We start from the raw sequence: 17,243 nt of genomic DNA on the forward strand, positions 1-17,243 counted from the left end.
AAATAGAAATAATTATATTTAATAATTAATTATTATTATTATTATTATTATTATTTTAAATAAATAAAAATTATTAAATTATTAATAATAATAAATAAATAAAATAAAATAAAATAAAATAAAAGTAAAAGATAAAGATAATAGCAATAAAATTAAAATTAAAAATTAATAAGAATAAATATAAATATATATATATATATATATATATATATATATATATATATATAGTTTAATTAAGAATGTTCTGAATGGTATTAAAAAATAAAAATAAAACTAATAATAAATAAATAATAAAAAATTATAATGCGCCAAAAGGAGAACTCTAGGATGAAAAAAGAGGTCAATGGCTGCCTCCCTTTCTTGGATATTCTTATATCGAGGAATATAAACGGTTCTCTCTCCCACTCAGTATTCCGGAAGAAAACGCATACTGAGCAGTATCTTCATGCCGATTCCCATCATTTCCCCACTCAAAAGTTGGGTGTTCTTAACACCCTCGCCACTCGTGCCTTTAGGATTTCTGATAGGGAGAGTTTCGAGAAGGAGAAATCCCATCTCCTTAATGTCTTTGTGGAGAATGGTTATAGTAGGCGCCTAGGTCAGAAGGCTTTCCTCAAAGCCTCTAAAAACGCGTTAATCGATAAAGAACCTAAAGAGCGTCGGCTAGGTGTCCATCTTCCCTATGTCCAAGGAACCACAGACAGGATTGCTCGGATCCTTAAGAAGTATGATATTCCCTCAACCTTCAGGCCCCTCAACACTATTCGCAAATCCCTCCGATCGGTGAAAGATCCCATTGATCCTAAAGATATGAAGGGTGTCTACTTGATCCCTTGTTCTTGTGGGACACCCTATATCGGGGAAACAGGGTGCTCCATTCAGCAAAGGATCAGTGAACATGCAGCTGACCTAAGACATGGCAGAACCAAGTCTTCAACATTAGCAAAGCATGCGGAAAAGACCAAGCATCAAGTGTGTATTGAGGAGGCCAAAGTTATTGCCAAGGTTGCGCAGTTCCATCACCGTAAATTCAGGGAAGCTATTGAAATTGAAAAAAGGCCGAACAATCTCAATAGAGATGACGACTGGAAGATCAGTAGCTGCTGGATCCCTGCCCTTTCTTCCTAGTCTTGTTTTTTCTAGCTTTCGATGTTCTCTCTTTATTTCGCGGATCTTTTTCCTTGACGCCTTGTCTTCATCCTAGAGTTATCCTTTTGGCGCAGTATAATTTTTTATTCATTTATTTTTTAAAGTTAATAATATTCTATGATTAGTATTATTTATTTATTATTAGTTTTATTTTTATTTTTTAATACCATTCAGAACATTCTATATATATATATATATATATATATATATATATATATATTCTTATTAATTTTTAATTTTAATTTTATTGCTATTATCTTTATTTTTTACTTTTATTTTATTTTATTTATTTATTATTATTATTAATTTAATAATTTTTATTTATTTAAAATAATAATAATAATAATAATAATTAATTATTAAATATAATTATTTCTATTTTTTATTATTTATCTGTTTATTTTATTATTTTACTTTATTTTATTTTATTTATTTATTTATTTAATTATTTATTAATTGTTTTGTTTTTATTTATTTATATTTATATTTATATTTTTTATTTATATTTATTTATTCATTTATTTATTTATTTTTATTTTTATTTTTTATTTATTTATTTATTATTTTATTATTATTTTTCGATCCATGATTTTTATTAACTCTAACTAACTTTTAGTTGTTATGAATAATTATACAACTTATCCCCCTTTTTTCTAGCTAATTGGTAATTTTTAATTAACAAACTATACCCCTTTTTTAACTAACCTTAAACACCATTTAAATTAATTTATATATTTTTTGGTCACCTAAGATAACTAATTTTGACTTTGGTCCTATGGTCAAAAGTAGCCGTTAGTCGTGATAGTCGTTGGAGGCTCTGCTCAAACTATTTAACATGCTAAGCTGGATCTGTCTCTTCAACTTGTCCTGATGATGAACCACACTAGTTGGTTCGAAACGCGTTGACAAATGTTTTATCTTGTGATTTACGCTGAAGAATTTCTCTTAAACATAACATGCTATTTTCAGCGCTTTGGGCGTATCGAACTTCAATAAAAACATCAACAGGGTTCACTCCTTTCCAAGTAGTTTATGGTTTGGAAGCTGTGTTACCCATTGAATGCGAAATCCCATCATTGAAAATGCCCATCGAGTTACTTCCAGCCACTTCTGAAGAGGAAAAACTTTTGTTATACTTGGCTCAATTAGATGAGAATCGACGTGATGCTACATTGGCGATCGAGACTCACGCAAAACGTATGAAAGCTCAGTATGATCGAAATGTGACCCCTCGAAATTTTTCGGAAGGAGATCTAGTATTAGTTTACGATCAAGCTAATGATAAGTTAGGCGCTAGAAAATTCGTTCCTATGTGGCATGGTTCCTATGTTGTCAAGCGAAAGCTAGCAAAAGGGGCCTATGAATTGGTAGACTTTGATGGGGACTCTTTAGTTAAACCCAGAAATGGTCTCTACCTGAAGAGGTATTATGCTTAAAGAATGGGTATGGAGATTTTTTAGTTAGGACAGTTTTTCTTTCTAGCTGGTGTGTTTTAGTTTAAAAAGTGTTCTTAGCTTAGAGAGTGTTTTTTTGTCATTATTCCTGCTTATCTTGGTTTTACTCTTGATATTGCAGATGTCGATGCCTCTCCAAACATACATTGGTTTCGCTGATGGTGCTTGTCGTAATACACAGAACATTTCTTCCGCAGCTTGGGTTATCTATTCGCCGTCTGACGAGCTAGTATCTATGCATGGGGTAAGCCTCGGTCAAACAACGAACAACATTGCCGAGTATAGTGCAGTGATTGAGTTATTATCTGAATCTATTTCATTTTGGATTCGGAGTTTGATAGTGAGGTTAGATTCTGAACTCGTTGTATTAAAGCTTAATAAAGTGTATGCCATTAGAAATCCAGTGTTATTGAGATTATTTTTGAGAGTGCATCTCTTGGAACGTGAATTTGATTATATTGAGTACCAGCATATTCCAAGATCTTTAAATACATTATCAGATGCAATTGCTTCTCGAATGTTAAGTAGACATTTGCAATAATCATACATGTAAATTTAAAACCATTCCATAACATGATTTACAAGATAAGCCGGTAATAGTGATATATATATATATATATATATATATATATATATATAGATAGATATATATATATATATATATATATATATATGAGTGTGTCAAAAAATACATCGTCCTCGATCATAGGTTGAAAAATACCTTATGATTGGTAAAAATGATAAGTACAAAAAAAAAAAATGTCATATGTGCCCACAATAGGCGATCATCCTATCACTGGTGATGATCTCGATAAGAAACCACTGCATGGGCCACCTTGCAAAGGAACCTCCTAAAAGGTCCTGGGACCCCAATCACATAGCGCTGAAGTCGACGAGGAATGTCATCTATGGTGGTCTCCGGAATATCTCCTATCAAGCGCTCTAGATGACTCTCCAACTCGGCCAAAACCTCTACTGATTCGTCATGTGGGGCTAGCGCGGCTGCAACTGGTTGTTTCCTCTCGTAAGGCCGGAGAGCGGCTGGTCACTGTGGACCCACATCTGCATTTGAAACTTTTACTATCAGTTTTGGGACGATAGAAAAATAATAATAAAATTTAAAATAGGAAAAATGTTGAAAATGATTTTACCTGAGTCATCCCATTGCTCTCCTGGTGGAAGAGCCATGTCTGGGTCACCACGAAAATCTACCCCAGCGTAAGGGAAGTCCTAAATAGAAAAAACCTAGTTTTCCAACCATTGGAAATACTTAGGTTTGAATCGAACAACCTCTGTCCCCTCATCCAGATGACGAGCCATAACTGCGACCCATCGCATCAGTTTGGGCTCTCGAGGAAGCCCAACTCCAACAGTAAGGTGCTGCGGGGTTAACATGGGAACCCTCTCCAGACCAAAGCTCACAACCAAAGCCCCATAACCAAAGGTCTTCAGTTGTCTGTTTTTGGCTCTGGTCAGTTGGCCTTTTACATTTGCCAACACAGCATCGCACCAGTTGAAGATGGTGCCTCGAAAGCAGTCAACTGTCATCCGCATCTGGGATCTGGTGGCAATATGTAATGTGGCACTCCCGCAAATTCCGGTGACAGTAAATGCGATCACCATGAGTTCAGGAAGGGATATGGTTTTATTGTCTATCCCTTTGTCTCTAGCCTGGCTGTTGCAGAACTCTAGCCGGAGGCTATCGACAGACTGGCCACCTGGCCTAATTCAGAATAGAGTCAAGTCTTCGCCTCTCTTAAGCAAACCGGTCAAGAAATATATGTCTGCCGGCTCGATTTCAAGCTGGTGGCCACCAATGAAGAAGCACTGGTCCTGTATGCTCCATCTGTCAACCAGCCACTGTAAGAAATCCACCTGAGCCCTCATGCTAGGTATGGCCCAGAATTTGTACAAGCCGCATGCCTTCAATGCATCGATCGAAGGTTGGTGATTCAATGCGGCAAGATCCACGTCCTCATGCTCTCGTTCACGCCAATCTAGCATGATGTACTCTCTGCATCCAATAAAAAGACAAATTAGAATGCTAGAAATTAATTTGTTTGGGTCAAATTTGAGAATTTTTGGGTTAAGAACCCTTGTTGTGGGGACCGCACCCTCTGGGTTAGAGACAATGCGTGGGTCCGCACCTTGCCTACATGGAAGGTGCGGACCCCTGACATTGAGAAAAAGTCGGGGTCTGCGGGCTACCAGTGTTACGCCTGCGGGCCCCCGCGCACGGGTTTTTAGCCTAAAACCCCTCCAAAAATTGAATGAAAGCCTAAAACAAAAAATGAAACGGTTAAAAATGAAGAGTAGGATGATGTGGATTACCTAGAGAAGACGGCGTTCGATTCTGACGGTTGGATTTTCCGCAATCTTCATAGGAAGTTTTCTGAACAAAAGCACTATTTTCTCACCCAAATCTCAAACGGTAAAAATGAATTGACGAAAGCCCTTTTTATAAGTTTTTTGAGTAAATAAATTGCAAATTTGTTTATGTTTCACTTTGGAAAGGTAATTTTTGCAGCATTTTTATCCATTTCAAACAGGTATCAGTAATGTTTGCATTTTTGTTAAAGATAACGGATTATTCAGGCGAAATCTATCATTTTCAACAAAAAAACATTCAGAGTCACCTTTAAGCTCTTTTCTGACTCCTAAAACATGAAAAGATAGCCGAGTTTTTCTTTTAAACTCGTTAAAACGGAACTAAAAGATAGTCCACTTATAGCTCTTTTCTGACCGTAAAAAACATGAAAAGATTGCTGGATTTTTTTCGTTTCAAATTTGATATTGGTTATAAAACGACGTGTCGTTGATCGCTTTTTTACTTTTTCGGATCAGGGGCACTAATTACGAAAAGTACTCCTTGGTCGTAAAGATCAAGCGGTTCTCTCAAGTATTATTTTATACTTTTTCGGGCTTGGGAGACACAAATTTACGAAAAATGTCAACCCTGGAGTCTTCTTAAGTTTTTTCAGACTCTCTAAAATTGAAAAATGCCGAGTTTCTCCTATACTGGACTCGTTAAAATTTCACAGTAAAGGACCTGTTCAATTACAAACAGGAACGAACCACTCCTTCTTAGGGTTCGAATTTAAACTAAGTTGGACTCATCCGAAGGATGAGCTTATAATCAAGCAAATGTTATCCTCCTCAAGCTTGTCAAAAATAAAGAGGTACTTGCCAGAAATGGTGGGGGAAAAGAGAGAAAAATGAGCCTATTTGTCATACTTTGTAACCATTCTTGAACACGACACTTTTATTCACCTGGGTTGGGAAATCCTTTGCCTAACAGTTGATCAAACCATATTGAAAGTCTTCAGCTAGTTTCTGGGTATTAACTTTGGGTCAATTGTCACCAAGCCGTCTGTTGTGTCGTTATGTGTTCAAGAGGTCACTGCCAATAAGCCATTCATCTACAAAATATCTGTCATCCATCTCGACCATCCCTGAGTCAGTCCTTGCAACTAAATTTCTTCAACTTGATCTATGATTTCGTGTTGTGGGCTTGCCTACAACGGATCGCTTTCTATCGACTTCAGCTCATTATCTAGAAAGATGATCTAGAAATCGTCAGTACCTTGGGATCTGCATGCCTCAATGGCAAGTTTCTCGCCTTTGATGACAGGTTGCATCATTGACCTTTGATCAAAGGATTCCGTGACATGTTCAACATCAACACATTTATTCACATCTCATGGATTGTACTGGGTACTTTGAGAGCCATTGACATCATTGGTGGTTTGTCTCACACTTGTTAATAGTTTACATCATTGACTGGTAATCAAGTGGTTTCTACCATGTTCGACTTCAACACATTCATTCGCATGGATAGAATCGTACTGTTTCAGGAATTAGAAATGAAGACCCTGGATCTAGTTTCCATAATCGAGGATGCGAGGAATTTTGTATTCATTATATAATGGACTATTCATAAATAGATGGTTGCGTCCATACTGTATCCACATGAGTCTATACTTGTGATGTCTTACAAGATCATTCCTGTATCAGAGAAGTAGTTAGTTTTCTAAGTCAGTTTTGATCTGAGTATGGGAATGCCTACCTCAGCGATGATATGATCTCATATATGTATCTTGCATTGAATGTTTTTACAGGTTCCAACTGGGCTCTCCACAAGATGATCCTCGAAATGATAAAGTACTTCACTCTTCCTAAATGATAAATGAAATCCTCATCTACTACAGACTTCGCACTTTAGGGGGCAATCTGTTACACAAAAATATCGTCACCATGATTATTTGCAGTCAGTATGGGTCTATCATCACTTGTACTTTCCTCCTAAGCAAGTCCCAGACCTCAGCTCTTCAAGTCAAGCTTTGAAAATGAGAGAAAGACATTGAAAATCAACAAAACTCTAGTTCCGCACTTTCTCTCACTGTTGCCTGCAGTCCCGCACCTCCTGTTTACAAAAACTGCGGACCTGCCCGCTCTGTCCCTAAAGGTGTGGGTGTGGACCCCTGTGAAAGTCAAAAAGGCGCAAGTTTATTCTAAAAAACTGACTTTGGAATAATTCTAGATGATTCTAGAAGGAATTTTGACGTGGATTGGCCGCTCTTAGGTGGTTCATGCATCCCAAAAGAGAAGGAGCTAATCCCTTGATGAGAGGAGCTATCCCTTTGAAGGAGGGCTTTATCCCTTTGAAGGAGGGCTTTATCCCTTTGAAGGAGGACCTAGTAATTTCCCTCCATTACACTATAAATTAAGGCATTGGGCTAGTTGCTAAGGAGGCTAGAAGCTGAACATTTTTGAGGGTAAATGCTGGTGGAATTAAGACTTCCTAGTTAAGCTTGAGAGGAGAGATCACATACCTTTTTGGCTTCATTGGGAAGAGAGTGAAACTTGTCAAAGTAGAGGAGACTTCTTGCTGGACCCTGGGAGGAGCTTGTACAGCGTCAAGGCACAGGTTGTAAAGTTCTTCTTTGATTTGAATTAATACAATCAGATTCATTTTTCTCAACAAATTGTCTTATGTCATTTGTTTCATGAATTCCTTGACTTTCATGTTAAATATGTTTTATGATATTGGCTTTTCAGGTGCTATTTAATTTGTTTGCTTGTTTGTGTTTGCAGATTCGCGACAAGGGAGCTCATTTGGATCGAAGGAGCGAGGCTTCCACAAACTTGCGTTGGACCCAAGGTAGGCCTAAAACACTTGTTTGCCTTTGTTTATAAATGCATATTTAGAGAAATATAGTTTGTGATTGGATTTCTTGTCACTAGGTCTTCTTTAGATTCTAGGAAGGTCTATCTTGTCCGCAAGATCGACTCATTCCGTGTGACAGTGGGACTATAACAGATTCTGTGGGGGAGCTATGCGATAAAAAGGTTGCGCGCAGGATCGACATGTCACAAGGGTTGCGCCTATGCAGAGGGGGCTGCACTGCTGCATGGGTAGGCTGGGAAGTGACCACTGGTGTCACTGTTCATGACAAGATGTCCAATTTAAGAGAAAGAGGAGTGGGTGGTGGACAAGTAAGACACGAAATCAAAGCTAGATTTGGGATGATCTGCCGCCAAGAATGCATTAATGACTCAGAAATAGGGGGAATGGTCAAATTCAAATTTGAAAAATGCTATAAAACTACCAAGGCTGGCCACAAGACAACACTTGTTTGTTTGAGATTTGAGCTGTTACAAAGAGCATAGAGTGTTGAGCGCCAAGTGGTGTTTGAGCCCCCAAAGTCACGAACAACTATAGACAACTCGAACAAGATGACAACTACTAGGAGAGGTGTGGGTTTTTTCGAAAGTACCGCTAAGGAAGCCATGCAGAGCCCTACGACATTGGTGGGGGATGCACCAAAAATCCCAAAATTACCTTGGACGCCGAGGCCCAAGAAGGACAAGCAGACAGGGGAACCAGTCTACATGTCCCCACGAAATCCATGGTTTGGTAAACTTTCCATGGAGGAAAAGGGAAAGGTTGTCAACCTTGAGACAGACGATGAGGAGGAGGACCTACAGGCCCTCGTAGATGAGATAGAGGCAGATGAAGAGATGACAGAAGACATCCAGCTAGTGCGCACTACAACACAACTGCCTGAATACGTTCCCCCGCAAAAAGGGAAAGTTAAGGTACCCAAGGATCTCGATGCCACTAAGAGTGCACTCCAAACCCCACTCCTACCGTAGGGAGTTCTATTCGAAGGCTCGGCCCTGGGCCGAGTGCCCACAATGAAATGTGAAGACTGGAACCTCATGGACAGTGAAAAGTTCCCACATTTACAGACTGAAAACCTCATGAAACAAAGGAAGGAGGGGTCTGCTACAATGCTAGAACCACAGAAATAGCTGTGGAGTGTGGATAAGGCTAGGCTACTCCACCTACTATGGATTTTGTGTTTTCACCACGCACCGATTATGATCTTTGTCATCAAGTAGCTGCTTTGCCTGGAAGAGCTTATCCATAGAATTTCTCGGCTTCCCTGTAAGGGAAAGGACCCTGCGGAGATAACTAGCAGAAGCAGAGATTTATCACTCACAGAGGCCATTCAAAAGAAGTATAAATTGGAAAAGAAGAAGAGAGGCTATGTCATCAGTAGCATTAAGGACAAAGGGGTGCATGTAGCCACCCAACTATTGACCGAAAGGGTGATGAGAAAATGTCGTGGTGATGAGGTACCAATGCTTGTGGTTGTGTTGGACGAATAGTACGTGGAGGGGGTCCAGTTCAACTGGGTTAGGTTCCTCTCTGAGTATTTTTTGACCAATTGTAAGGAAGCTCAGGAGCAGGGCAAGTCCTTCCACTACATGTGGTTGCTCTTGTCCATCTTATTGGTGACAGGGGAACTGTCGGAGGACAGTCAGTTTCCTCATATTGAATAGATCTTGTGGAGGCTACCAAATATGTGTTGCTCTGGGCTATGAAGGATGCCACACGAATCTGTGAAACTAAGATCTTCTGGGTGATCATGGAGGTGAGCATTCAAATGTGGATTAACAGAAGTCCGTGCCTATCCCCCACAGTGTACAACAGTTTGTGAAGCTTTGCAGACTTCAAGGCGGATATGCACAATGTGTATATTAAGGTGTGTAAGGACCTGGCGGAGAACTAGACTAAAATTCCTTTCATCATGATTGATGATGCCATTTTCACCATGCGCGACTCATGGCCTCTTCAGTGGCGCGCCCTGGATTTGGCAGGATGTGATAAGACAGTGGTACAAAAACAGAAGGATGCCACCAACCTGCTGGCTCAGTAAAAGTGTAATGAGTAGTTGGCCATGGAGGTAAGGGATTCCCGTGAGGCAGCGAAGGCCGCTGCAGAGTAGACCAAGGCTGCTGAAAAAGTAGCAATAGCATAGGCAAGAGGGGCCACCATGATGCGGGCTGAAGGAGGCCCAGACTTGACCACGGGACAGGGAACAGAGGACACAGTGGAAGGCACAGACCCAAGCACGACATCTACACAACTGAAATGGCCACACGATATGGAACGAGTAGGCCCATGGAAGAAGACCAAGGCTTCCAAATTGGATAGTGAACCTATTAAACTAACAGAGGTTGACCTCTATGACATCGGTGACACAGTTCGCAAGGTCACCAGGGAAGCGCTCCAAGAAGCGATGACGGAGCAGCAAAATGTGTTGGGGGCCCTCAGGACCCAACTGCAGGAACATCAGGTGTGGCCCCCACAAGAGGGAACGGTAGCCGCCTATGGTGCCACAGGTACGTCGGCAACATAGCAGTTTCTGCGGGCCGAAATGGCTAAAACCATTATGCTACCAGAAGGAGCACTAACAATGGAAAGCACAGAGGATAGAGCTGCAGTGGACCAGATCAAGGGACTTGGCCTAAACTTGGCTGCCCTTCCATGCGATACATTATACTTGCTACAAGACAGAGCGACAATAGAACTCCACACTAGAGAAGGACGCGCAATACAAATGCTTAGCGAATAGAGAATCAACATCGAGCAGCTTAGTCTACAACGTGATGAAGTGCTCACAAAGAATAAAAAATTAGAGCAAATGGTAGAGGAAGCATGTCACCACGTTCCAGAGCTAGATATTGCGATAGATCTACCAGTAGGAGTATGAATTCACAGTTTGGCCAGTGGATTCCACGAGGCAAAGGAGGAAGGAACGAGGAAACAACTGGACCTCAACCTTCAGATTGTCGAACTGTGATTAAACGCTTAATCATCCATGCCCCTGGAAGTTAGGGAACAACATGCTGGCACTATCCAAAAAGGGCTGGAGGAAATAGGACAGACAATTTAGAACTGTACTACTATGTTGGAATAATCCTTCACGGTTCTCACTTCCTTACAGGACGAACCCACCATACAGTGCCTAGAAATAGAGGCATGGGGGCTTCAAGTGTAGTATGACAGTGTGCGCAGAATGGCGCAGATAGTTGTCCTAACCCAACAACTGGAGAAGCTACAATAGGCGAAGGCATTGAAGGAATAGGTGGATGCCGCGCGACAGAAAGAGGCAGCACTTAAAGCGTGTGTCCAGCCTTGGATTAATGAGGCCTTCCTCATCAGTACTGATATCGAAGGAAAACTCACATAAATGAAGGTGATACATGCCTTAAGATAGGGATTTTCCCCTGACGGCGAGCATTCGGTATAAAGAGTAGAGCAGATCCAGCAGATGGCAGAACAGTGCGCTGCGGACCTTCGTGCAGCACAGGCACAGTTGGAGGGGCTTCGTGCCAAGATCGCCACACCAGCAGAGTGACTCAAGACAAGTCACGTTGATTGTGTTGGGGACCTGTTGGGCATGGAATCCCCCCACAACAGGTTTTGGGGCTCAAAGCCGACATTTTGGTCAAAGATGGTGTAGAACTCCATGAATTGCGAATGTGGAGCACAAGGTGTACAATTGAGTCATAAGGTTGTCCGCCCTAAGCTGTATTATAAATTAGTGTAAAGTTGGCCTACCCATGGTCCGTAGACCATGGAATTGTATAAATAGAGCAAGGCTCTAAGCTGTAGGGAAAGAATAGACAGGATAGCGAAGGCATGGTTTGAGGTTAGAGTTGAATCTGAAGGGTACTGGGTCATAGGAGTAGAAAAAGGCTCTGCAGCTGAGTGTGAAGAGGCCTAGGAGAGTTCTTAGCTGAGTGTGTGGACCCCTACAGGTGAGTGCACATGGCAGAGTCGGGTCTGTACTTGGGATTGCAAGTTAATAAAGAGAAGTTTACTCTGTGCATCTGTTCTTGAATCCATATTTTGATGTTATGCATTACTTTTATTCTGTTTACTTACTACGTGAAATTGATGAATACTTGTATGAATGCTTATATATGAAAATAGTCTAAGTAATTAGCTAACAGAGCCTAATTAAGGAAGACTTGGGTAAATAACATGGGTCGCACTGCGGCTAGAACTGCATGAAGACAATATCACAGGGCACGGGGTGCCCGTTGATGCGCATAGCACAATAAGTGTGAAGGTTGGACCGCGTGCCAATCACCTCCTATTAGACATCAATAGGGTGCTGAAACCTGGTTCTAGCACCCTCCCATACTACTTTGGGTGAGATCTCAGTCTGTGCTCCACGAACTATTGCCGAAAGGACTAGTAGTACCACAATTTGCTTGGATAAATCAATTCTGAACCTGGGTCAGGCCCCACTAAGGCAACACTTATTATGCCAAAACATTATAGATCCATCTATTTCACGTCGAAATTAATTCACATAAAATAGATACAAAGAAAAGATACATAAGCTTAACATAAGTAAATAAATAAGGCACTTATGCACAATTTCGGCTCAAAGCAATATTTATTAAGATGTAAACGTTCAGACACGAACTTCTTATCCCTGGGCACCTAGCTGGAGGTTCCAGCGCACTCAGCTATGAACTTACCAAAGTCTTCACGCACTCAGCTGCAGGAGCCTTCCCCTTTCGCCTAAGTACAAGAAACAAACTTTTCCTGCCTTAGCACCTTGCCCTTGCAATGATTCTCTATCAAAATTTATCTCTTTAGACTCACTATGACTCACTATATATAGCCTTTTCATTATAATACCATGGGCCACAGGCCATGGGTGAGTCTTAAAACCATCCTATCACCTACCCATACAAGGGACTAATGCCCCTTTGACTCTTACTTAGCTTCATGCTCTGCTTCCATATTTCGTAGAGACTTTACATTCTTTCACAAAAACTATTACAAAAATTTACTTTACTGACAAAATTTGACCCTAGGGATCCTATCCTAATAGCCACAAAGATTACAATTCAGAATGAACCACACTAACCTAGGATGATAATCCTTCATTCTCAAGACGTAACTACATTTTTACTACTGAGGCAATATTCAACTGATTATATTGTTCATCACAGGGAGCTGAAGATTAGTGCACCTAGTCTCTATCTGAACAAAATGGTGCTCGAACTGAGAAATAGAGGCACGAATAAAATGAACTAGATGATGGGAAGACTAGGTACTAAGAGTGTTGACCGAAACTTTTGCAGTCAGGGAAAGAGTCTGGATTACAGTGGTTGGCCACTAGCACCCGTTTGCTCTGATTGATCTTATAATAAATATTTGTGTTGAATAGAAACCATTTGGTTCTATAAATTCTATGCAAAATTTGGGATGGAATGAAAATGATGAGGTCATGCTCCTAGGCTGCAATGGAAATTACTTAATGACACTATTTAGAATCCTTCATGAAGTCGACAAATTGTTTTGCTGAAATGGATGGAGGAGAGGAGAATGATTGATGAGACATTGTGGAAATAGAAGATGGAATTTTCAACATTGGGAAAGTAACAGTAGTAGGAATATGAGCATAAATGACAAGGGCGAAGTTAGTTTCGATCTCTGTGGGGTCATCAAGCATGGCTAGCAAATTAGGGTGGTCAGAAAATGTGGTGGCAAATGAATGAGGCATCCCTTCAGAGGCTTTATGTATGTATGGAGGCGAATTTTCTTGAATAGGCACTGAAACATCCATGACTGTCGATTTAACATCAAGGTTGATGAAAGTGGAGGTAGAGGGAGTGTTATCGACTTGATGAGGTGACAAGGAGTAAAAACAATAGCATGTGGAATGGTGGATGCAATAACAGGCGATGCAGTGGACATAAGGGTAAGATGATGTACCTAGAGTGTTTGTTTCACATATGAACCAACCTCAGACCAAGTGGCATAAGCTGAGCTCACGCACTTCTTAGCTTTCTTCAAAAGGGGCTGGAGATTCTCATGTACATCTTTAAAAAAAAATTGAAAATTTGAAGGGGCTTCTTCAACAGGCTTCATTGCATCAAAATTATAGAAAAATTTCCAATCTTGTTTCCATGCAATAAGTCATGACCAACTTCCAACTTCAGTGTGAAAATTATTTCGGCTGATATAAAATGGCAATGGGTGCATATAAAAAGTATCTGAGGAAACATGCACCGGTGGAAGATAGCAGGAACTGTGAGAGATACCAAACAAAATTAAAGGAAAGTATTGGTCTAATAAAGGAAGAGACATCCATGAAATATCATTCGACACAATGACCATATTGATGTACTAGTAAACAAAAGTGAGGTTGTTCAATTCTCTATTTACAGTGTCTTTCGTGCTACGCCTTGGTGCATACATATAAGTATGGGGCTCTTCTTCATCAATTGTAGCAAGATCACAACCTTCTTGAGGATACCACTTGGACATGTCGAGTGGAATAAGCAGGTATCTGAAAAAAATTGGACCGAGCATAGAAATCAATAGGAGCCTCAAATAATTCTTGAAGAAGATAGGTGGACTAATTTAGTTGATCACCACGAACACAAGCTTCGGCAACATAAATGGCATCCAACGTACTTTCCCCTCTACTATAGTCGTGTTTGAGCTTGGTGGCAATGCTTGTAATTAAAATGTAGACTGGTATGTTGTTGATCATATCTAGAATCTCTCCCCAACCTTTCCAGGAAGTACCATATCTCTTGTACAATTTTTTCTTGTCAGTTTTCTTTCCATGCTTAGCTATTTTCTGAAAGGTCGGCATCCAAAATACATTCGCCTCTAGTGTAGTGGTGTGTGAGCTTGGTGGAAATGATTGTAGTAGCAATGTAGACTGGTATGTTGTTGATCATATCTAGAAACTTTCCCTAGCCTTTCCAGGCAGTACCATAGCTCTTGTACAAATTTTTCTCATCTGTTTTCTTTCCATGCTTAGATATTTTCTGAAATCATGACTTAACATCATCACCATAGGCAGAGAGTCCAATGATGTTTTGAATGTCAACTGCATGGATGGGGTATTCACGGTCCAACCAAAGAGAACCCCCATGAAGCTGGTTGGCCAAAAGCTTTGTACAATGAATTACCGCACCAATGGTTCCAAACATAGGTAAGCCTCGCAGAAGGTGAAGGGTGGATTGCTTCAATTGACGGAAAATAGTTTTGAATTTCATGGTGGAAAGGGCATTGGAAGGGTATTATGCTCCATAAAAATATTAGTTTGGAGCATAGGGAACAAGGTGGAATCAGGTAGGTCGCTATACACAAGATGAGATTTATCATACTTTCCAAACAAATCATCTTGAGAGTGATTACGAGAATTTATGAGGTACAGACTAAGAGTGGATTTAACTAAGAGAACCATATTCACAGGGTGATGAATGTACACAAAATAGATAGGAGGATGAGAAGACAGAGAAGGTTCAGTGGGAAAGATGGGGACAAAGACAAGAAGCAGGAAGATATAGGGAAATTGACATAGAATTAGTCGTTAGGCATGGGAAATGCGACTTAACTTTTGAATTAATGACAAGTGATCCGAACGCGTTCCAAGGGATGTGGTGACATAATAGAAAATCTATCGTAAAAATAAAATATTATTGGGAATTGAAATACGGATTCGGTAACTAACTATGGAATGATTGGAGAAATTGACAGATAGGACAAGTAATAATGACTTTGACAAGACAGGATACGACAAAATATCCCTGACCACAATTGGTTGTGTCAGATCATGATTAAAAAATGGAAGACTCTTAGGGAAAATACAAAACCTACTAACTATGAGACGGCGAAAATATTACTATTGACATGACTATCCTAAAACCTACCTAGGAATCTTGCAAGGAGAGATCACTTTAATTTGATGTTGAACCCTAAAAGTAGGGTTTCAGGCAAGTGCCATTCACCCATCCAGAAAATAAAGTACCATTAAGCTGCGAAAGCTGGACAACACCAGAATATTTAACATCAACAACATATAAAGGACCGAGCCAATGCATTTCGAGCTTATCGGGATGTTTTTGGTACTTGCTATCATAAATTAAGACTTGGTCACCCACAGAGAAGGAATTCTTCTTGATGTGACGATCATGCCAAGCCTTATGGCACTCCTTTTCAACTGTCTATTGAAAATATGCAAGGAATCATGATTCGTCCAATTGCAACAACTCATTTACTCGATCAAGAAGAGACTCATCCTCTGACATTCTAGTTGTGTGAGAAATGAAGAGATTCAAAACAATAAACTTTGTAGGAACAAAAGCTTCCCTGCCATAAACTAGTTCGAATGGGCTATACCTATTCAATCTCTTGACAATAGTTTTGTAGGCCCATAAGGCAGTAGGAACATATTCATCCCAATCATCTCAATTTTGAAAATAGACCTTAGTGAGTCCCTTCTCCAAAATTTTGTTAAATGCTTCAATAGTTCCATTGGCTTACTAATGATAAGGGGTGCTCTTGTGATCCTATATCATGAAATTCTGCAACAGATTCTGAATTGTTTCATTAATGAAGTGAGAACCCTAATCACTTCTCAGGCTGCGAGGGTAGCCAAACCTGGTAATGAAGTTTTAAAGATAAATCTAGCGGCTGTATCCATGGTACAGTCTTTAACAAGAGCAACTTCCTTCCAACGGGTGAGATAATCTATTATCGTAATAATATATCAGGCATGGGAATGATGAGAAGGAGGATTGCTAGGTCCAATAAAACCAAAAACCCATTTTTCCAACGCAGCAAGTGCTTGTACTAGATTCATGGGCATTTCATCATGTCATGATGGTCGACCAACACATTGAAAAACATTGAAAGTTTTGGCATACTCCTTCACAATCTTGCAAAACGTTGGCCACCAAAGACCAACTTGTAAGATCTTTCAAGTAGTAGCTTTTCCCGAAACATGTCCCCCAGCGATTCCAGCATGACATTCCCATAATATTCCTTCCCATTCATGACCAAGGATGTAATGACATATAATTTTATCACACCCCATCTTATATAATTGTCCTGCAATCAACTGGTAGTCTATTGCTCGAACAACTATATACTTCTACTATGTAGTGTAATCCGATGGGCATTGACCTATAGCGAGAAAGGTATTAATCTCTTCTAAATAGTCAGTGACAACTTCAATGTAGAACAAATGAGCATCTGGAAATTCATCATTGATCGACCCCCCCGAATCTCCTGACTCCAATCTAGATAGATGATCCATACCCACATTTGACCTCCCTCGCTTGACAATGACTTCAAATGTGAACTCTTGAAACAATAGAAAACACTTGACAAATTCTTCCTTCAAGTATAGGTTTATTAACTAATTACTTCAACATTGAGTGGTCTGTAACAAACTTGAACAAGCCTCTAAACAAATAAAGTCAGAACTTTTAGAGAGAGTATAACATCATAAAGGATTCTTA

This window comes from Pinus tabuliformis, chromosome Q, assembly GCF_031772625.1.
Source record: "Pinus tabuliformis cultivar Carrire ecotype Pingquan chromosome Q, CPIR1, whole genome shotgun sequence".
Classification (NCBI taxonomy): Eukaryota; Viridiplantae; Streptophyta; class Pinopsida; order Pinales; family Pinaceae; genus Pinus; species Pinus tabuliformis.